This window comes from Helicoverpa armigera, chromosome 13, assembly GCF_030705265.1.
Source record: "Helicoverpa armigera isolate CAAS_96S chromosome 13, ASM3070526v1, whole genome shotgun sequence".
Taxonomy (NCBI): domain Eukaryota; kingdom Metazoa; phylum Arthropoda; class Insecta; order Lepidoptera; family Noctuidae; genus Helicoverpa; species Helicoverpa armigera.
The window spans coordinates 562,325-587,285 of record NC_087132.1 but is presented as its reverse complement, the minus strand read 5'-3'; the positions used below and the strand labels follow the sequence as shown (position 1 = coordinate 587,285).

Genomic DNA, 24,961 nt, shown 5'->3' with positions numbered 1-24,961 from the left:
TAAAGACATAATTATATCAAATGAATAATTTACAAGAAATGTGTCTGCATTATTAAGGCTTCATATGTGTCATTAACCCCTCTACAAATGATCATGCACTTGACTAGTTTTTAATCAAGCAAGTACCACAAGGAAGCAACCCTAGTAATTTCTGGTCAAAATACCCTTAACTTTGTCAAATTTCCTTAAAACCAGTCAAAGAACATTAGGCAGTTGTGACGTCACAGAAGAGACGCTGTTAAAGGATTATAGGATTACCAATTATTAAAGCGCTTTATTTTTTCGCTTTTACGTAGAATAAGTAATGGCTCGGAGGCTGTGATCAGCGGTATTTAGGGGTACAATTTAAATTAGAGATCGTTTAACTTTTTTGTATTTTGAAGCGAAAATTTTATTTTACGTGGTAATTCTTGCTCATATTGGTCTAATTGTGATCAGGAAAATATAAAACAGGTTAATATATAAGGTTTGCAAAAGCAGTATTGAAAACGATCCATGCGATTACTTGGAACACTTAATAAGCGCTTGTAAAATAAAACATAACAAAATACATTGGCAGCCGCAACACGTGCCGTTTACAAAACACCTCAAAATTGTTCAGTAATTTTGTATAAAAGGTAATTTAAGTCCGGTCCAATTTGTATTCAACAATATCCTCACGGATCAAGCATCAAAGCTAGCTATTTTTACGCGCCAATTTATGAGTTTTTTTAACAAAAATATCTACTGTCTATTGGACACAAGGTTACTTCCTCATTGGATTCAAAGATCCTTCAAAAAATTACTGGCTTATTCAACCTTTAATTCTAACATAATAGTCTAAGCTCATGCCTGTATATTTTCATCATAAGAGCTGCAAGTTTCGTGTCACTATTTTCAAATATTAGCTAAACGGTCTACCTCAAATTAGACCAATCCAGACATTTCCACGGAATTCGTGGGCATTTCCAAAGCAATTCAATGTACGATTCCCGTTACTGTTGATTCCGTGATTAGCCGCTATCAAAAACCGTGGCCACACGTCAATATGACGTTAACGCGATTACAGTGTTCGCTGGCGGCACCTTTGCCCGTAATCACTGGCCTAATTACCGATCCCGGGTTAATTACACAACATTAATCCGCTGGGAGCACACTAGAAATTATGCTAATTATACATATATATTGTCATTGGTATTCCCGTGGTTTCAAAATGGGGATCATTAGGATTTTGTTTACCGGCTGTCAGGTTATTTATTAATGAAAACTTTAGTCTGGAACTAGATTTGGCTGATTAATTAGTAACTAGCTTCAGTCAGCAAGTTATAAGTATATTCCGTGCGAATTACTTCGTGCACCTAGATAATAAGTAGCCTAAACCCTTCCTCAATAGTTCTTCAGTGATTCCTGAAACAAACAAACTTTTGATCTTTTTAATATTAATATAGATTATATTATTATTGGTTCATTCCTGTGATTTCAAAATGCATGATGATTAGGATTTTGTTTACCGGCTGTCACAATAATTTATTAATGAAGAATTTTCCGTGATAATGGACTGTGGCTAATTTATTATTAACTATTAGGTGGTTAAATGTATTAGTGTGTGGAAAACAATTTTGTTTGAACGTAGCGAAGCTGGATTTTAGTTGAAAACAGTAAATAAGTAGGTTGACAACATAATTTTCATGGAAACAGTTGAATTTACTTTGAATTTTAACGGGCTTTTATATATAATAGATTGATTTCTATGTAGAGAGGACTTGTGAGTATTAAGCGGTGCTAATAGATAGGGTATATCATTTACATATATTTTACAAGGAAGAACTAACATAAGGTGTAAAGGAGTAAGAATAAAACTAAAGAGTAACAATTGAAATTCAACTGTTCTTGTCCCATTTATGTCAAAACCCAACTATTAATCCACATTATTAGTTCAATATAATTATAAAGTAAAAAGTGTCAGTTTTATGAACACATTTACAATAAGCTCACATAATATGAATTCCACATTGTAATCATAGAGCATTAATCCGAACGTTTAACTGATAGCTGTAACTTATCACGGTGACGCCGTATTTTAGTTAACGTATAGTTATGAGTTATGACTTATTATATAACTAACTATATTAATATTTAGTGTAAAAAAAAAACAGAGAGACATAATTTATAATGTATTTTTTTTACATGAAGCATTCAGTGATGTCATTCTATCGAATTCATCAATTCAGTGTATCGTGCTGTCATGCCATAACTAATAGGGAAATCGGTTTATTTATAGTCAAATTCTGAAAAAGACAGACTTTTTTAACCGGGTGCAGGAAGTAGTTCCTTCGGGACACAGTTAGGTCCACGATGAACAGCTCGTAGGTACGCTTGCCTTTAAATAAGAAAAGCGGACCACCAAATCGCAGAACTACTTCACTCGTCGCAAATCGAGTACTCGAAGCAAAATTCGAATATTCCCGCATTACGTATTCAAATCCGTTGGTCTCCATCATCACGGCAGCTTTGCCCATGAAGGGCCCCGAAGGGTCCCGATCTCCAAGCATTGTTCACGTCATTTTGATTTATTGTGCCCTTCAGACACTGAATTAGCTAAATAGCCCGAGTTTTAGAACGCTTAGTTTATCTTGTCTTATCTTGGGCCGCGAAATATTCAGAGATGAATAGTTCAAGCGGTTTATTATACCAAAGTTTTGGGTGGAATTTAAAACAAAGAGAAGTTTTTGGTTTTATAATTTTGATCTCAAATACTTCCACTTATATACTCATTCTTAATTAAACCTTTAATTAACTCACGTCATAAACAACACACTTTTCATTTTTATTCAAGGCATAAACAATAGCACTCTTCACCTATAAATAAATTTAGCAAATACAGTCTCATACCAAATCTAACTGCAATTTCAATTCAATAAAGTCAATTTTAATTAACCTTTTCACTACAGCACACTTTATATCTTCATTGAAAGCACAGAAATCAACACACGACAATAGCTTTAAATAAATCTTGAACACCATTTGACGGACAATCAATAACAAACCGTTACATTGACGAGCACACACCACGCCACGCTATGTTTACTCGTACACAACGAGCAATGTTCAGCGTGCATGACAACGCAACATGTAATAACGTGCAAATATTTATGAATCCTATCACATCTTTGTACGTTGAACCCTAAGAAACGTTAACCAACTGGAGTCGCCAAAGTCGTGCCTTCCTCTACGCTAAAAGTATGAGAGCACCGGTCATCTGTATACTTCTTATCCTAATATGATAAAGATGAAACATTTTCATTTTTGTTGGCTTACACCCTAAAGGCTCCAATCCAACTCAACCGATTTTAGAAAAATACTGGTGGAAAGATACACTATCCCCGAGAGACATAGGGTATATTTTATCCACGTACGAGAGAAAGTTCTCCTGGGACGCCGATGAAACCGCGGAAAACCAGCCAGTACTCAGTTACAGTTACTACAGTTTATGCTAGTGTTTGTGTTTTTTTTTCGTTTACAATGTGCATGCGTAATGATGTAATTTAAAATGTATTAATGAGCTATTAATTGCGTTTAGCAGATGTCTTCGTTTAGCTCCTGGCGACTCCGGTAGGGTGCATGGTCTAAGATTGAACCCTAACCAAATAACGAAGGCGATATCTAGCAGTACAATTGCATGCAGAATGCAACGTTATCCTAGCGTTCAAAACTTTCAGCGATTGTTCTACTAACCTACTTGTTTGTTAAATAATTCGTGTTCGGTAAACATAAGTAATTATACTGCCAATTTACTTGAAATTAATTTAACAGCAGAATCATGAATCTGAACATTGTTCATCATATACAGGCTTTTGGGACTGTAAATTGTAATTAATAATAGTTCATATAAAATACTAGCTGTTTCTCAGAGTCTCACATAACACGAATAATTTAGAAAAGGTAAGTTTCACACATAAAAGTTCTCTCTCTAGGCTTGTTGTAAGTTTGTTTGTCGTGCTTTAGCTTTAGCTTTAAAACATGTCCATTATTCAACTATGAGCTGCAAAGACTCGTCGAATTATCACTCTATATGTAAGCATTATAAATTCCAAGTTGTAGTGTGAAATAAAAATATTCCAACCTCCCTACCTACATACATACCGACATCCGTAAATCCTTACAAACTCACCAATTTATATTATTAAATAGGATAAACGAATAAAATAAATAAATTATGAATGTATAGTGTACACAGTTTTATTAAAATGTCATTTGCACAAACAAACTTTATTGTTAGTATTGTCGTTGGTAATTAGGTATTATTGCGGCTGGTTTCAATTTTTATTTAAATCCTTTTGTTGTATCAAACGTTATATTAATGTTACATTTCTCCCAGTATGTAAAGAGCCCTTTACTTTAGGTGAAAAAAGACCTGTAAGTTCTCTACAGTGGGACAGTAGAATGCTGATACTATATGCATAGATTCTACAACAATTTCCCTCAAAAACCTTTGGTAACTAAATAATTAAAATTACAGACACGTCCAAAGTTTTATAGGGTCCGAAATAATTAAGTTACAAACGTACAGTTATTAGCATTAGTTTGCAAATTAGAATTAACGTTATTATTGGGTCACCTCGTTATTACCGCACTTTATAACATTTGTAACTGTTACGGACATAATTGATAATTGGGTAATACGTGTCCAGTTGGTTATTTGATCAAAGTTAACTCGTGTCGAACTGATTGATTGTAATAGTTTGATTTGGTTTGGAAATTAATATGTTTTGTGGGTTGTACAGTAGCGAGAATTTAAATAGAAACACTCAAAATTCAAATTCATGTTCGTTAAATCACTGTTATAGTATTTTCTTAGTTTTGACAAAGTTCGATTGTGAGGTAATTTAGTGGAAGTTATTACAGCTGCGTAGTGGATGACCTCTATAACGCTACTGACAATGCCGCATGCGTAGCGAAATATTGGGCCTCAAAAATTTAAGTTTGCCATCGACTCGCGAAGAAGAAGAAGTGGAAGTATTATGATATTTTAGAAAATATGACGACATGGATGTAAGTTTGATTTCGCTAAAGACTTTCCTTGTTATAATATTTAGACTTGTTGTTGTCAAGTAGTAAATACATAGTCTTAGTACATAAGAATGAGCAATACGAGAAATAAGTAAGTTTTTTATAAATAAGACTGAATGGGAACCAGTTTTGAGGTTTATGAAGAAATCTCAAACCTAAAAGAAATATCAATGCTGTAGATAATCTAAAGTAGGGGCAAGTAACGTCTGGTGTCACTTATCTCAACGGATCAAAGTTAGCCGGGTACTGTCGCGCACAGTCGCTATCAGCGCCCCGGGATTAGCATCGCTGTGCCTGACTGTACCTTCAGATAATGGCAGCAGTTTCAGAAATACTTTGATGGGATTAAATAATTGAAGACAGGTTTTTCAGTTAGTGTTGCTTTTTAGGGTTCCGTATCCAAAGGGAAAAAATTACACATCTTAATAGGTACCTATAACAAAAAAAATGTAAATATTTAATTCTGGATGTTCTCTAATTTCTTAGAATTAAATATGATACGCCGTATTAAACTGCAATGCTTTACGTTTAAAATTTCATATTTACGATTAAAGTTGTAATTGGATACTTTGCAAGAAAGGCACTCATGTGGGATTAATTCTGAAATCGTAGAAACGTTATATTGTAATTAAAGTAAACGATCAGAATTTAATTTCATATGTTTAATTATGACCACCTTTTTTTGTTACCTACAGTTTTTATATATTTTTTTCACATACAAACTCGAATCTACGAAATGTAGATTTACCCCAAAATCCCATACTGAAGAGACTATATTACACAAGGCAGCTCCTATTTTCAAAATATAGTAATAATCCATATTGTAATCTAAATTCCTGTAGATCACAAACATCCGCCCGATTATGCAGCATCCCAATTATTTCACGAACGTGTCAGCGTAGCCTCGTAGCGCTCGCTACGGCGTAGCATCTGGGTTTGCGTAGCTGCGGTGCTACGAATGTAGCAGGCAGATTGTTTGCAAGCTAGATAGGTCGGCTAAGCATTGTATGAGCTTCATATTGATATCCATATTTGCAGATTTTGTATACGTATAAAATGTATCTACTAACAGGTTTCTGATATTCCATCAAACATTGTTAAAACACACAATTTACAGACTTCAATTGAAATTAAAGCATCAATTTTGCGTAACTACTTAACATCATACAATTAGCGAAAATAACATGCAATTAAATAACATAAAACCGCAAACAAATAATATTCATTTTGTAAAATAATTTTGCCCTCAAATTATGTGGAGTTACAATTTAATTTAAATTATTCTACATCTAAATATGTTACTATTTGTACTAAAGCTATAGTATTACTTACTTTAGTGTCACAGTATCAAGGTTTATTTTGGCGTTTGTAATAACAAATAGTTCAACACTAGTTTCTACCCCGGGTAACCTGCGCCCCGAGAGATCTAATACACGAATTTTACACCCGACAGCTATTTTACTTCAAGAAATCTTGATATACTCTCACCTGATTTTCCCAAAAATGACGATCTATATTTCAATAGATCTTCAATGAAGAAAAAATGACATGATGAAAGGTCATTAGGCTGTACCTGTGCGTGTCTTGGCGAACGCGATAACATTCCTTCCACCGCCGGTCTCACAGACCACATTCAACCCATTACGTGACTGCGAGCGCCGGAGGGTTACACTGAACTAATAATCACGTTCGAGCGATAATCTCGCGTAATTCTGCGTGCTATTTACCTGTAATTTGATTACTGGAGGGTTAGGATGTGATTTTAAAGCGTTTAGCCGAATATTCTCTTAAGATTTACTGAGTAACTGGGGTTTTAATTCTAATTAGATTCGACAGCTGTAGTCTGTATTGAAATTATTTGAACTTTGTACAACAATAATTTTCTGATAAAAAATATTTCAATAAACATTTTGTGTCATACATCACATATCACATTCAATCGTATAAGTTACCAATAGTTATAATCTATTATAAACCGAGTTTTTTTTACCTAAATATTCGGTCAGCCAACGGTCTATTCAATAAATAAATAAATAATAGCTTGTACCAGGAAAATGTACGCTACCCAATGGCGGTACCAAACAATGCTTAGCTGCAACATGTAATCTACGCGCGCCATGTTTGCCGAGCACATTGAAACGATCCCGGATCCGGGAACAAACTACACCGAACGGTCTCACTCCGGGATCCCGGGAACGGAATAATTCCCAACTCCGGATCCGCACTGAAATTGTTCAAAACATGTAACTGGGGTACATGGCGGAGTTTGACGCGGATTTGCGCTTACCTCGTGTAATATGAAGATAAGTATTGAAATTCGGATTGTATTAAAGTTCGTGTTAATATTTGAGTGTGTTACGCTAGCTTCGACAGCGTTATTTAATTATACCTACTTTGGAAATGCTTGCATTTTCTTGCTTGTTTCCAATTTCAATATAAACAAAACATTAATGAATTGGCTAAACATACCACTGGTAAGTTTTCCTAGTAGTGGGTTTATCTATTTACAATCCACACCTCTATCTAAGCAAACAAACAAAAGTTCAAGGTCTCTTAAAGTCCAGACAAACACCTCACCTACCCAGTTTACTTTGACACCTCAGGACAAACTTCAGTTACTCACACTTTCGTCTGAACATGTCTTACGAAACAGATCTATTAACTAGCACTTACAATAATCATCAGAACAAAGATCACGCATCTATCAGTAGATAGTTGCTATTCACATCGCGTCAGAGCACGTAGAGTAATTCTGTCGAGCGTCTTTGTCGCGGCAACAAGGAAGTTTGCAAGCGACAAACTCTCAAATAATACGTGCTCCAGTTGGCGGCTGCTTGCGATTCCGACGGCGACCGGCGTATCATCTCGCGTTACCTAAACTTGTAAGTTGTTCTGTTGTCGCGTGAATGGGGAGCTTTAGCTTTTTGCTTGTTTGTTTTTGTTCATCTGAGTTTGTTATGATTATTATACGTGCTCTGTTGGTCAAGTGGTCGCTAACTCTATTGGTGAGGATACGGTGTTAGGTAAACTCCCAAGAAGCGGAAGATATAGGTATCTGTCAAGCTTGTGAATTTCAGTAACAACTTGTGCTTTGGGTCGTGATTTATATGCAACCTGTGGTAGTAAGATGAACATTAAACAAATATAATGAGTTACTAGTCTATTTAAACGAGGACTGAAAAGACTTGGAGGGTTTTCTTACTATTATGTCATTAATAACGATGGTTTGTCAAAAACGTGCGCGTCACAGGTGCAATAGAATCACAAACTTTAATATACTAAATATTTTACTAACAAAGACTTTGTTTGGCTGACCAAATTAACAGAAACAACAAAATAAGTCAAGCGATCGTTGGACCACCTACGCATCCTCTTTACATTCTTGACGTCAATAGTTCTTATTTCATTGCCAATATTATTATTGTCAATTGCGATTGTAATATAAGTACCTAAATATGATACATTTTTCTTGTATTCATGATCTGTTAGGATGTGGGTCGTCACAGCTTCATAATATTTTTCTGAAAATATTGAATCAAAAACTATTTTTGTACCCTCCTTATCGTTCATTGCCCTTTAAAAATAATGTATTTTGCTACTGCTTTTTATATATTTATAAAATGTGGGTAGAAAATCATACTGTAAATGTATTCAGGAATTTACATATAGATCGGATTGGTAATTGGCGTTGAGTTGGAATCTAAAAGTAGAATTTAGAATTCCACAAGATACATAGGTACTGCGAACCCATAACCAAGGACTAATTAATACCTACCTAACCATCAATGAAATAACTTTAGTTAAAACATGATTTTGTGATCTGGTACTCCCCGAACACGAATAAAGTAGTTTGTGTTATTCTGAAATAATGTGACATCAATTAATTGGTAAAGGAATTTTCAAAATCGCTTCAGTAGTGCCACAATTTTACTGCAATACCTACTTAATTGCACTGCACAAACTCGATTCTCATTAATCACAATCTATTCCATGAAAACAAATCAATACCCCTATCGCAGAGCAAACGTCTAATTATAAACGAGTCAAAGCGTTTGGCCAGTGAAAACCGGCCTCAACCGGTTCTGGTCGCAAGCAGCCGTCGGTCGCTACCCTGCGTGGTCGCGGTCGAATGCGCGCTCTGTGCACTTGACACTGACGCGAGACGAACTAAGCGCGCCATGGAACACAAAGTGACCTCAAACAGTCCACCTGCTTTGTTGCCGGTGAGTGATTGGAGCGCTGATTGAAGCTGTGTTTGGACGGAGTTTAGATTCGTGGTCGATATGTGTTTTGATGAATTGTTAGTAATAAATCGATAAATCATTATAAGGGTCAAGATGGATAGCTTGATAATTAAGTAGTCTTTTTTCAGTACTACGTAGGTAAACTCTATAAATGTGTAGTTTGATTTTTTCTTTGATATTTTGATTAGGTGTGTTCAGGGAAAGTCCCGATAGTTAAATTACTAGAAATGTTTTTTCGCCAGCCAAGTTGATAAAATTCAACGAATTCTATAACTATAAAAAAACGTAAAAATAATTTAACAAGTCACCTAGATATATCGACAAAAATCAAACTCCGTACTACTAGATATTTCCCCGAGAAGTTCGCACGTACCTTCTGCCTTCGGTCGGTAACGAGCGTCGGTCGCCGGTCGCCCGTGCAATCTGAACCAACATTTTTATTTCACATTTTTCATACAAGCCACTCGTACGCTGTGACTGACGGCCAATTATTTCACCATATATACTTACTTGGTATTGTAGATCTAGTTTTAAAAGTTATCTCAAAAGTGACAGCTTGATAGTTCATTCTTGTATCTACGATTGGAGTTTGTTTTTTTATGTGGTTGGATATTTTTTGAAGAAGATAGAGGTAGATATGTTTTTGTTCTGCGGGTTGTTCGAAAGAGTAACCGCGGCCCTGGTACATAAACACGACGGTTTTTAGTCAGTCAGAGTCTGACACTCCCTCACCGCTGCTAACCCACAGCGTGAGGGGTCATTTGATGATTTTTGACGTCGGAAAAAAAAAGATATGTTTTTGTTTCTAGATTTTGTTGAGGCTACTGAACTTATTGCCTAGGCCTAGGTAGTTTAGTGAAGGTTTTTAGCTCAAAGCTATAATTTCACACTCGATAGTTAAGTGTGGGTGTAAGTAACTATAGTAACTCCCGTCAGCTTCACACTTTGTGGTAATTTTAGACTTATGAAACTATTCAACCGGAAAGTTACAAAAGCCTTTGTGTACATTTGTACGAGGGTCAAACTGAAAGTTCTTAGAAAATCAGAAACTGGTTACATTAGCCAGTTATTCGTTTTATTATATGTTTTATTGTAGTGTTAGTACGTCGAACACAGCATTTGAGTCACCTCCGTTAAATCTTTTAATCATTTTACGGCACCAATCCACACTATGGAGTTTTTGAGCCTCAGTCAAATTATGAGGTATCCACCAGGCGCAAAGCTTCCTGACCGCTTAATGTTCGTGGAGGATTTTGTGCACTTGACTCATAACTATGCCTAAGCTTGTCCGAATCTGCTGATAGGTCACTCTTTTGTCAGTCTCTATCATACGCCGCACAACACAGATGTTATCTTCAGTCGTCGCCGTAGAAGGCCGTCCCTCAGGTAAATCATCAGTGAGATTAGTGCGACCACGTTTAAACTCATTAAACCAGTTGTAAACAGTCGCACGAGATGGGGCTTCATCGTGAAAGGCCAATCGTAGTCTATCATAACTTTCTTGTTGACTTAAATGACATCGAAAGTCATAAAAAATCATTGCACGAAAATTTTCTCGTGTTAAATTCATGTTGACGTGACACAGACAAATTTCAATTTGCCGCCAAATCGTAAAACAAATGACAAATGAATTAAATATATACTCATTTATGTTGGTAAAGAGTTCTATTTTCGAATTTTAGAATTATTTTTTTATTATATTGTTTATAAGTGGCCAGTTCTAAAAACTTTCAGTGTGACCCTCGTATTCAACAGAAGCCATAAAATGTAAGGTCAATGACACACAAGGGTTAATTTCGGCACAAACCTAGTTGATACGTGCGAACATTTTAATAACTCGTTGAAATAATTTAGTTTACTGAATTAAATCAAAATAATGATATTCTGTATTTGTTGGATTTATTAGTGTAAATTGTAATTTTGTTTACTGTGTTTACTATAGTGCGTGTTTACTTAGTAAATATGTTTATTAGATAGATAGAATAATGTGATTTAGTTAAATTAATGTTAACATAGGTATCAGTTTGTTGACTTAATAACAGGACAATATAATTTTCAAATAGGTACTTTTTTCATTCTGAAACGTAAAAATTAGGTATATTTGACAGCGTATAGCTGTATTTGACAGCTAACTTGATCCTTTTGGTCGTTTCACAATTATGTAAATAGGCGAACTTCTGTTAAAAGTCAAAAGTGTAGTTTTAAGATTTGAGAAACTCTGTTAGCAAAATATATCAACTGGCATAATACCTAATCTACAAAGATTAGATTTCGTTATGATTATCTTATATCGATATTTTTCATAACTACATTTTTTTTTCAATTTCTCTGGCTTTTATTTTCAAGTAAAAGAAAAGACTCCGTACTTGAGGTAAATGTGAATACATAAAAAAATAAGTCGGATTTGCTGGCATAATGAGAACAGCAGACTTCGGAAACTAGCAACTAAATCAAAGAGCACTTTTACTATTGCCCTCTCAAGGCAGCCTCGCCCTTAAGGCTTACGTAATAAGGACGAAATTTGTTTATAAAAAGAGGAGTTATTGTAAAACGTGGCGGAAGACGGAATGATCTCATTTTCTATTCCATTCGTTTCACACAAACCACACAAATCACTGTAGCCTTGCCGCCGCTCGCATTCTGATGTGCAAGCTATGAGCGAGTGACATTTCAAAGAATTATTGGGTAACACCGAATATTTACCTACGTATCTATTTTTAGGTAAACTATAATAGTAAAGGTGTCTTAAAAAGTAATTTAGGATATGTGCTACAACTGTATTTATACGACAGCCCTCTTACAATTAGTTACAATCTCAATTCACTTTACAAAAGGCAGATCATCTTATTTTGAGAATATATTGATTTAAATGTATTTGAAAAATCAGGCACGGGAATACACAGGTGCCTTAATCTGTTGACCATATGAAACGAATGCAAGTATATAAACTGAAACTTAGTAAGTATGGAGAACACAATCTGCAAGACTTTTCACACCTAAAAACGTGACATAAGAATCTTTACTTTTCTGATTATTTCGTAAACACCCATTTTAAATTTCTTATGTTATCCGTCAGTAATACCAACGGAAATATTTAGCAACCTCCACTACGAGTAACCTGACGTTCAAGTCTATTAAAACCAGCATCTTAATACAACGAGGCTTAGTTAACTTGCGTGGGCAAAGTTAAAGGCGCTTAAAGAATTACGACCAGTAAGACTACTTTCACTAATCTATTTACTTTAAGATTAACAAGATAAACCTGCCTTTTTTGTCTAATAACTAGGCTTTGTGAATATTCAAAGATGAAGCTTAGTTTTGATGTTAAAATACTAAAAGATATTTTTAGTTTTGATCTTAAAACGTTTAGCTAAAAATCAATGATTGGCAGGCAGATAGGTAGGTAAAAGTTTATAATTGAATACATTAATCTCGGGAACCACTGGTCCTATTCGAAATACTTAATTTTTCAAAGATCTACTTAGCCTATTTATAGAGTAAGTCTATATTTAGGTGAGCAGATTGTGTAGTTCCCACGGAAGCTAGTGTAATATTTGTAGCTGTAAGTAGGTTATTGGGTATAGAATTTTTTGTCGTTGGTTGCGCGGTAATTTTCATATTCATAATTTGTTATATTGGTAATTTCACTGGTGTTTGCAATCCTATTCCCTTCTCTTTCCCGCACATACCTCAACGCATTCGTTGTAGCGAGAGGCGACACTAGCGCCCTTGAGTCGTGTGTGCAACATAACAAAAAAAAAAATGGCTGACAACGCGCGCGAGAGCTCACGTCTCTCTCCGATACAAAAATCGATATTGAGTGGAAAATTGGTGTGATTTGTGTTGAACTTTATTTGTGGCAGTGCTCCTCGTACAAGAAATCGCCGTAGAAGACAACAGGTACTGTGCTAGTTTCCTTTAGGCATACTTTCTTGTTTTGTGTCGCCCGCAGTATGCCAATTTTCCCGTCGCATTTGCAATCACCAGTTTTTCAAATTTTTCGCATCTTTACGAACCTTATTGCGTTTCCCGCGTAACCAGTCGTATTAATGACTATCGTACGCTAACGATACAGCGTACAGTTAACTTATGGGTTACCAACTGATTAAAATGTTATTTTAATGGCGATGGGCGTACGTGTACGGCCTACCCCATTACTATTCAATCGTTCCCCATGCAGCCATGGGTAGGGCAGGGTCGTGCTAGGGCGAGATGATAAATGATGCAGCACTCGAGATCAATCGCTTGATATCCTTAATAACTGTTTCGGTTTGCAAAATACCGGGGTTGTTAGTAGAATTTTAATTAGCAAGACACCATGTCTTATGAAAAAAAAAGAAAATATATTTACATTTAAACAACACGCAAAGAGTGCTAAAAAATCTGCTTCCAATACAGTAAGAGATGCGCATATAGGACTTGTTACAAACCATTGCGAGTCTTAATTGCCTAAAGCAAAGAAAAATGAAACATTTTTCAATTCAATGAAAAGCATCCAATCCATTTTAACTAAAATTCTTCAAATGAATAATGGGATCAGGCATTACTTTGCGAAAATCCGTAACATAAAATATTAGGAAAAATTTGAAGCAAGATGTTCATAAATCCTTCATGTTCAACTGTCATGTCGCGAGTCGCTCTTGCTCTGCACTCACGCAGATCAACATAGCTTTCTTTATTCAGTCGCGGACCAACAACACAATCAACTCGATTTAAATAATCAGCACGAGGTTGCAATATTGACCTTGTTGTACCAATGTAAATAATATTGACTAAAGTAAATGAAACAGAAATTGTAAAAACTGAATACAGCGATAACCGAACCATTTTCAGTTGTCAAATCGCTCATTTGACCTGTATCCAGCAAGTACCTATAAGGCTGGTTTGGCTATCGTTAAAGGTAAATGGCGCAAATAACCCTAAATTATGATGAATACGTAATAATTATTACTATCTGTGCATCATTGTCAAGAAACAAAATATCTGAAATCATGGTTAAGCCTCCAAAAATGGTGCCAGAAGTCCACCACATATTCTTCAATTTATGTGACGTCAATACCAAATTCTAGAGTGCACTGATTCTCACAGGACAACTGACCGTCCAGACCAGCAAGGCTTTCTTGTTTGATACAAAAGTCATGGCATAATGGGTGACATAGTTTGAAGCCTAGGAGCTCAGCACTAACTTCTTCATCTATAATTCGTATAGTTTATGGTCTGATGCGGAACCTGCTTGCTTGCAAACCTCCGGGTTCCGTAGGGAAATCGAATTTCTATACTTTATTAGTGCACGGTTTGATATTGCTTGAATAAGCGCTTGCATATGCCTTTGTAACTGGGTCTCTTTTGTTTATTTTATTGTTATTTTTTTCTAGATAAAAGAAACCTTTTGATAATAAACAAAAATATCGTTTGGATATAGGTACACATGAATATAGTATACTGTGTCAATTTACAATTGTTTTTCAAACCTACCTAAATGCTAATTAGTGCCTAAGGTAAGGAAAAGGGTCCACATAAAATTATTCTGTCATAAATGTTCCCCTATTCATAATGCTATTATGATCCCTATGACAAATACCCACTATTTATATGTGAAACTACAAATAAGAATCATTAGTATAACAATCAATGCTTGCTCCACCAAGACGGATCCAATTCCAGCAGCTCGGGAGACGCAAAAACTAAATGAGATCTGTAATTACAGGAAAACAAATAGCTGCAAATATCCCTCTTTCTTTGTGGTTCGCGCCAAAAAGTCTATGAGATAGTAATGCAGCCACGACTCTGGTAATCAGTTTTAGACACGTATAACAGAAATAAACCATTTACAACCTCTTTTCTTTATGTTTTTTTTTTTGTAGATAATTGTTATAAGGCATCTTGTATGTATTCCAATTATAAAAGTATATTTATTAAGTTTGAATTTAGAACACTTTAGTCCCCTGCTGCGCTTAAATCTTTGAAATCTTGAAGTAACGTGAACCATTCTCAAATTTTCCAACGCCCATCAGCCACTTATCAGAAAATAATTATTTCCTACTCCAAAAACATGAATCACACTACAACAACAACTATAAACATTGAAATAGGCACAGAAATTACTGGCGCAGTTCAAATTTTTGCAATCGACAATCACGGGGGTGTTCAATGGTTGTTGGTTCACAAACAAGCGCTGCAGCGCTGGACTCGCTGGACGCTGTTTGCTGTATGAAAACAACCGCAGCGCTGCGGCCGGGCGTCCGCGAGCAGCCATTGTGCAGGAACGATAGAAGATTAGAAAAAAGATATTGCATTTTTTAAATTGTTCTTCTTTTTTAAATATAAATTGTGAAAGTAACACACACAACAGCTTAACAGGCAGATTTCAAACTTAAGCTGATTATGCACTAAATTTTTTTTAATGCATTGAGTCGTATGCACTTAGTGACAGAAAGTAGACCATTTGTGTTAAAATGTGTGTTCTGTTCACTGTCAACTTAAATCTACTTCAATCAAAATGTCTACCTTAAATGCATATTGCAACAAACAAACAAAACATTCAACTTATTACAACTTCATACAAGTTATTCTCAAACAAGCCATCAAACTTATTTGTATATGTATGATAAAATTCATCGCTGTACGCGGGTAGTTGGCAACTCTTCAGGTTACTTCGAGGGAATTTATTCCAAGTTTGTGAAAGATAGCAATGTGTGAGTGCAGCTTGCGTTCTTGCAACTGTCGAATACTTACAAGGTGGGCGATTCAATTTGCATCTTAGAATGTTTGCTTGTGAATACTACGATTGGAAGTTTTTAAGAGTTTTAGGGCACAAAAAACTGGTATTAAAGCACTGGTACTCAGCTACACCCGGTTAGACTGGAAGCCCACCCCAACATAGTTTAGGAAACAGGCTCGGAGGAAGAAGAGAGCACAAAAAACTAGGATAAAACAACTATGTTGTTTGATTTATTACTTACTTTCGAAACAAACTGTTATTGACTTTAACTTGAGGTACCTATGAAAGGTGGCTTTAATAGGTTTTTTATCTAGAAACTCTGTCAATAAACTTTATAAAATACTAAAGTCACCATCTGCCCAGCCTTTTCCCGAGGGTCATGTCTCTTGTCGTGTAGTAAAGTGTCCGTCTATTAGTAGTTTGTACTTATGTTTTAAAAATAACTATGTCAGAGAAAACTATCAGGGCCACACAAGGTCGTAACTAGCTACAAAATTTGTATTGAATATGTATTACAATAACGTATGTAAATAAACTTTTTGTTTTCAACCTTCACTTTTAACATTGAACTAACATGTAGTTTAATTCGTAGTTCACCTTTATTTGTTTTCCGATGGGAAATCATCAAATGATCCCGCAGCGGTTAGCAGCGGTGAGGGAGTGTCAGACTCTTACTGACTAAAAACCGTCGTCCATCGTAGGTCTTTTATGTACCAGGGTCGCGGTAACTCTTTCGAACAATCCCGCAGCCCCGGGTTCGAAGTTCACCTTCTGCATAGCGACATCACCTGGCGCCGCCCGCCGCGCTGCCTGTTACTTGCCAACTAATTAGCCGCCCACGCATAGCATTCCTAAAAACATGAATACATTGCGGACAAAGCCAGCTGAAATGCACGTATAAACAGCATACCTGAATACGAGTTGTTGTTCGGGCTTGTTCTGGTCATCTAATGAAGTAGTTTTTCCTCAAAAACCTATGTTTTAATATAGGACACGAAATAAACTACCAACGATAAGAATAAAGCTAGTATTTTTGCGATAATATTAATTCTTCATTCTAAGAATTGTCTACACGAGTGAGCATTAATTGCGTGATAGACCAGTGCCTGAGAAAAGACCAGTCGATTTTCCCAGAATACCTATGATAAAATATTTTGGCAATCAGAAGATTGAGCTCCAATCAAAGCACTCAATATACACGAGGCTTTCGTATCATTGACTGGTTCTTGAGACAACAGAAAAACGTTTACCTAAATAATACAGGCCACATTTCTATATTACGCTCTGAAGAGCAATAAGATGATGTTTACTCTCCTGAGAACGGAGGCGTAAAATTACATACACGTTCAAAGCTTCGAATAGACTCGTAACTATTGTCTCAATATCTGTTTGCACGCCCCACTAACTAGAACAAAATACTCCGAAACGTTACGGAGCGTTCCGATGATTCACGACCAGAATTTTTTCAACCCTCGGCAAGTAGGTGATATATAACGTCCATTCTCTGCATCCCTTCTGAGCTATGACTGGAGATTAAGTGTCTCCCTGTATTATAACGATAAGGAGACAGCCTGTTTCTTAAGGAACGGACAAAAAAACACTTTAAACTTTTATAATTGCTAAACTTTAGGGTTGTCCACGGGGTGAAGCTAGATTTAATTTGTGCTGGAGGGTGAGACGAGGGACGGTTTAATTGGTGTTGATGTGCCGACAGGTCGCAACATGTTGTGTTTAGACCGTCAAGTCTTTATTTATGTACGTCGACAAGTCCCGGCTGCGGGAAACTGCGGGAACTTTAAGTTCTTGACATGTTTTTGAAAGTAGGGGTGCATTTTGTTGAAATAAGTAGGTGAGTAGCTGTCGTTGCCGAAAAGTAGCTAAGACTTATCTATCTATACTATAACATGGGGTATTATTTTCATTTAAAGAGATATTTTTGTGTTTTTAATTGAGTTCAATTGAACAAGCGAAAACAGAAAAATAATTTTCATTTTATTAGGTCTTGATAAAACTGGTGACCTTTTATATTTTCCTTGTACTTGCCTACCGGGTCGTTCAGACCTACTCGTGAGAGCTTAACCTGTTTTAAATTCAACACAATAGCTCCAAATGAGTTGCTCCTAATTGGTTGATGTTTGCTAATAATAATAATTAAAGCTAGGGATTGGTGTTACGAACAATAATGCTTGGGTTGTTAACAGTAATTATTTCTGCTAATTTCATGACAATTGTTTCTAGTACTTTGTACCTTGGCGTGAAGAGAATTGAATTTTCTATTTTATGAAATAGTGATTACATGAGCAAGTAGCATATTTTTACCTATAATGCTATCGGTCAGTGCTTTCACCCTTGTCCCAAAGTATGATAAATACAGCAAGATTTAAAAAATTAAGCTACTATTTGACGACCACTTTTGGCAATTTCGATTGCACTGCTTTAGAAGTTCCTCACATAAAACATTGCCTGAAGGATTATCTTCACAAGCAAACCTACACACATATACTTAGTGTAAAAGCGCAGTACATGATATTTGCTGTGAACAATACAAACAATGACAATATCAGATATCTGGCCAGCGATCCACAAATCAAAGCTATGACCACTCCGTTTTACGCATTCGTTTCTACTGTATCGTACCTTTGCACTTTTATTTCAGTTTGAAATACATTTTATTGGATGCTCGAACAGTCTGAAGAGTTGGGTCAATACGGGTGGTGAAAAAATATAAATTGGTTTAAACTTTAGGTACACGTCGGCTATATATTTTATTCAATAAAATGTATTTTTTTATAAACCTGTAAATATGTTTGTAATTTAATATACTAGGTGTAATACAGATTCCTAGAATAGCAGTAATAGTAAAGATAAGCTATCTTTGGATCAGTCGAAACAAATTCAATAAAGCTTGCGTTATTTAAAAAAGTGGTCCAAAAGCTACAAACCTATGCTTAGCAAAAATTATATACACATCGACCTTTTTTAATTCTATTCAAACTCCCACAAACAAACATACATATTACATTCCCCTTTTGATATATTCGTTGTTTTAGCCAGGCATTGGAGTTGAATGGCCATGTCGTATGGTTTGCCGTTACAAATGGACCTCCATGCGCCCCTCGGGTGTCGTCAGCGCAGTCTAAGGGACTCCGCCTTGGGATCCTACCTATAAGGGTACTGTTTTGAAGGACCGGAATTCTCCTTGCTGTGAGATCTAATAATAGCAAAGGCTTTAAATAGACGCATTTAAGTTATTTCACTTTATAACAATGAACACACGAATTTATAAATGGTCGTTAGGAACTACAATAAATGGCCTTTTTATTTTGGTTTTCTTTAAAGAAATAGTCGTAGAAGTAGTATTCTGTAATCTCAAGTAATAGTTCAAAACAGATCTGAAAAACTTAATTTTACCTTAAAAAACTGCTGCTTACACACTCCACAGCAACTTTACAGAAACATATTGCCCCAGATATCTTATCCAGAAAACTAAATCATAAACAGAAGACATATTATAATACACGGCCCATCTTCGTAAAGCATAACAGATGTCAAACGCAGGGCCTCGTCTTACGTATAAATCAATAAGCTAGGCCTATACCGTCACGTCGCCCGCTCTCACGCGCGCGTAATATATCGCGAGCGATCTGTGTCTGATAAACTATCCATCATTACACTGCCTTGTTGCTATTATGATTAATATCGTCTGTCCTAAGCCTTATGTTTAGATTGTTAGCTATTTCATTGTGTTGATTAAACCATTTATTTATATGTATTAGTTTGGTTATAAGTCATTTATTTTAGCACGCGTAGTCAATAATTAGTCGTATACAATAATGGAATCATTCCCTATTATTGTAGAAATTGTTTTAGTGGTTTCGTATTGTCACCATAATAAACTATTGTCGGGATAAATTGAATAGTGGTATTCAAGTTTAGTGGGGGCATGATCCGCGTTACTTTAAAGCGTTTTCATAATAGAGTGTTTTCCGCGCGGTTCGACAAACTCTTATAAGTACAAACGATTGACAACTAGCGACACGAAAGATGACGATTCTATAGAGATCTAGAGTATAGCCCTGCCTACGGTCGATTCTTTCACCATCTTACTTATATTATACAATTCATCTTACACGCCCTGAACACCATTAAAATTTCGATTCGATCAAAAAACCTATTGACGGATTTCCTGAAGGCACCCTTTCAAAAAAATACTTAGTAATGCAAAGTAAATAGGACATACGTCATTTCCCTTTGCTCCTTAAGTTGATCCATTCAAAGGGTCGGGGTGGAGGGGAGGGGAGGGGAAATAAAGTGGTGTTCCACGGGAGGGTCTGCGGATATTGCAGTAACGTAACCTATTTGTGGAGCATTCCTCTCATTTTATTATTTATGTTCACTGGTTTGGCCTTCGAACGGCTGTTTTTGGGTGTCGATAAGTAAGTTCTAAAACGGATTTTAAGAAGATTGGTGTTTTTGTTTTTTCTAATCATAAAATTCATACATATGGGACCCTAACCACCGGTAACTTGGAACCTGTGCCGGTAGCAACCTATTTTTTATATTTTTTAATGTTTTTTTATATTCAGTATTTAAAAATGTAATTGATGTGTTCAAGAATAAATACATGGAAATATAAAATTCATACTACATGTATTTAATTTTATTATTTTGCAGACTAGACATAAAATGTACTGATGATTACCTGCTATAAGTTACCTGCCATTATTATAATTGGTACGTAAAAGCACACATACCTATACTGTACCAGGTAAGTTCGTAGGAGTACATAGAGGTCTGGGAATATATTTCAATCGTCTCTGTGAAAGAGAACACAATCGTCTTGGATCAGCAATAGCAGTTCCTGCTAGTAGCAACTATGTGAATGTACCTCTAGTATCTATAGATGTACATTGCTTTAAACTCCGTCCAAAGTAATAGGATTTCTAACTATAGTACTTCGAACAAGCAATGTATTTTGTGCTTTTGGAGAAATGCAATTTATCAATGTCTTCTAGATAATCTAATTCTTCATACGATTACAGTATGACATGAAACTTAACCAACAAAGGTCATCAAATTGAGGGCCTGAAACTCGTGTTACCTAATTATTAAAAGTGTTCTTAAAAAAGAATATTCAAGTCTTTGCTTAAGAGGATGGTTTAAACCTTTCACTAAAGACTACACTTTTTTAAGACCACGTTTGTAATAAAGTGGTTTAGATCTCCATTCTCTAATTCAACAGACATTTGGAAGATCAAATTCTATCAAAATATGTATAAAACAAAAGCGCGATATTTTATCAGCTCGATATTTTAAAGTTAAAAAGTGAAACTGTAACGTAACATAACTGTGACCTCTCACAGTGGCATTAACCATCAGCGTGCAATTAAGCACATTAAATTAATGACGTAAAATGAAATCACGGAATAACGTTAGTTTGCACTGTAATCTGGGTCACAGCTTAACTAACTGACGAATTTTATAACTGAATTATGTTATGTATTCTATTCGTATTAGTTTTCTAGAATTCATAACTTTTTGACTTACTTTTAGATATCAAAAAATAATCACATTTTGTTTTTCTCTTACAATTACCTATACAATGATTACAAATTACCAAAAAAAGTATGATGTTTTGAATGACCTTGCAGACAATCAATTCTGATTTTTTGCTTGCAAAAAATCAGAATTTTGATGACCTTATACCAAGCTTTGGTATAAGTGGCCCCTTGATAACGTGAGTTTATGTCGTCATCGGTGATACTTCAATAGCTATACCTATCCCGAAAATTGCAGCTCTAAATAAAGGTGAAATTTCAGCTCGTTCATATACTATTACCTAATCATTTTAGCCAGATATAACTAGGTCACAGCGAAGTCCTTACCGCATCATATTAATATGACCGTGTGGTTTCAAACTTGTATTTGTTATACCAGATGAAATTATGCAGTATGCACTTTGCTAAAGTAGGAGGTCAAAGCTCAGAGCTCTGTTTCATATATTCATTTAATTTTTGAGAATGTTTTATTAATATATGAGTGCTGACATAGTTTTGTTTGAACAGGTTATTTATTTATTTATTTATTTAATAGTTCATGTACACAGATACACACACAGAATACAGCAAAGAAGAAAGATAGAACATATAGTACATAGGCACAGCTTATTTCAAAAGAAATTTCTTCCAGCTGGCCCGTTATGGGAGAGTTAGAATAAGAAGAGATGCAGATAGTGTGTAAAAAAGAAAGAAGCTATAACTAAAAATAAATACTAACATTAACCTAAATACATATGTAATATATATATCAAATATATATATATTACATATGTAACTTACTTACTTGTACTGACGAATAGACTGAAAATATTTAAGACATACTTGAAGACTTCTTGTAATGTAGCACAGAAGGTCTTTTTCAACCGACTACCGAAAAAGAAAGGTATAAATTAGATGCTTTTTTTACTTAAGTAAATCTGAACGATAGGTTTATCCAGCCTGAGCTAAAAAGTTATTTATACATACAATTCCTTATGTAAATCATTAACATAGAGAACAAAATAACTCGAGCAAAAACAATTCAAATAAATAAAACCGTTTAAAAATAAAACCTACAGTTAAACTATCATAACCTTGACCCAAAACCGTGTGACATTATTTATATGGTAACCGCAAAGCGTTGCGTCCCCTCTCCCCTCCCATACATTACTCACGTATGGGTCGACGTGCTCTTGTCAAGCCACTATGTTTTTGAAGGAGGTGGAACACATCAAAGGGAACTGGTATAATCCTCAACCTAGCTCTGGTAACTGTGTTCCATATACTACAAGATATTCATTTGTGTGAAGTACCTAGAGCTATTTCCAGGTAGGTAACTATTACGTCAATTATCAAAAGCATCTATTTTTGACTTAGGTAGTCTTGAAAATGTTACCTAAGTTTGTTTAGAAGAGGATAAGTAGGATCGCGAATGTGATAAAGGAGCAACTTATTTTTGTATTAATGTGCTTATAGTGTTACTTTTGATGCTTATACAAATACCTATGCGGTGTTTACCTGTAAGTGACTGCAGCACTAAGGTGCGTTTTCATCGTGTATTTAGAAATATAGTTGTTAAACCTTAAATAAATTATGCTTTACCATAAAGCCACTGAACTAATGATCAACATTGAACGAGAAATAGATGGACTTCTAATAGTTCTACGCTTATTTTTATCCAGTTAAATAAAATACTTTCCACAGCAAAACCACAGCAAAGCTTTCAAGCTTTCATTTAAACAGCAAAACTTACAAACTAGTCGACGCAAAAGAAACTTTACTATAATTAAGCCTTCTGATATTTCCTGTTGGAGTTGTTTGCAACTCTGCAGCTCGGAATGAATTCTAAACAAGAAGGTAATCAGGGCAGGACACTCGCAAGTGTTCGCAAAGATTGCAGTACGTGCACCGAACGCTGAATATTTGACGCAGAGCAGAGATAAGGATATGCAAGGCTATGTAAAACATGCGATAAAGTGTATAATGAAGTTTAAAAGAACAGTTTGTTACTATTTTATGAAATACTAGCGGTTTCACCGGCGTATCGGGGGTTCTTCCTCTAATAAGATAATTAATATAGCATGTCAGATGGGGATAATTTAGCTGATCAACTGTGGGAGATTTTTTCGAATCGGTTTATTATTTTCTTAGCCTTTATAAGGAAACAAGTGATGTTAATCAAACTAGTGCGGATAGCAAATAGATATATTATAGAGATAGAGAGAATTTGGGAGCCACTAGAAGATAATTCATTTTCATGAAGTCTGTTATGTAAGTTTTTTTATAATGTACCTAGTCCACACGCTATGCTTTCATGTATCGTATTCGTACCGTATGAATATAAAATTGTCATATTCCAATAACATTCTCGCAAACTTGAAGCACCTTCCCATTTCACAATAGTTCTCCAACAAAAGCAAAGCAACTGGCGAGCAATAAAACTGGGATCAAAAACAGTTCAGTTTGCTCAGCGACTGATTACGCAAACCTGATGCAGATGCTGCACAGATCAATGGATGCTGCGACCGTACGCTCTCTTATTCATTGTCACGGCGGATCTGTGAACTAAATATCGCTCCGGTTTGCTTTTAATGAGCGGTTTTTGTACACTTGAGTACATGTAATCCGGGACAAATAGATGTGGGGAATTATAGAATAATGTTTTCTGGATTTGTTATTTTGTACGGTAGTGTTTGTTTGAAATCCTGTTCTTCCAAGAAATAACATTTTTATCACGGTTTTGTAACGAATTGACTTATAGAAAAGTACTTATGTTATATACTTCTATGTTTTTAGGGTCTTAAACGATAGAGATTGGCTCTCTATGGTCATATTGCAGAACACCAGGAAAAATGTAATCATAAATTGTCTGATTACATTTATGATTCAATTTTCCTTAAGAACAAAGAATTTAATTGACGCAGATTTGAATTAAACTGATAGTCTACACGATGTACACATCGTGTAGACGAGGAAGTTTCCGTAGTAGGTACTTTATCGCACACAATCTTTTTAAGGAACTATCAAAATAACGCAATAAATATTAAGACTTCTTTTTACGAGAAAAACTAGAAGTAGTTATTTACACTTGCATTATTTAATAAATCGCACTTGTGTATACCTACTCCTTATGTAAATATTAACTTAATGGAAAACAACATACCAGTGACAAAATAATCACACTTTATATCAAGTAATTAATGAAAACCAGCAGGAAGTACAGAACACCACCTGAAACAATCCTTAGAAAGTAATAAATTCATTTTGATAAAAACATACATGAAAAAGGAAAATACACACTGCGTGTGAAGTAGAATATTAAATTAACAAAATATATAATTAAACAGTCGTCGAAACTCATGCTGATTTGATTTACGAAATCCGTGATGCATCAGACAGAATTTAAAACA

The 24,961-nt window shown here is 35.3% G+C and overlaps 1 long non-coding RNA gene across 1 annotated transcript in view; it reads left to right on the top strand.

Moving 5' to 3' along the window:
• Positions 1–24,961, top strand: part of LOC135117735 (uncharacterized) — a 283,146-nt gene that overhangs the window by 199,353 nt on the left and 58,832 nt on the right. The gene's annotated exons all lie outside the window — the stretch shown is intronic.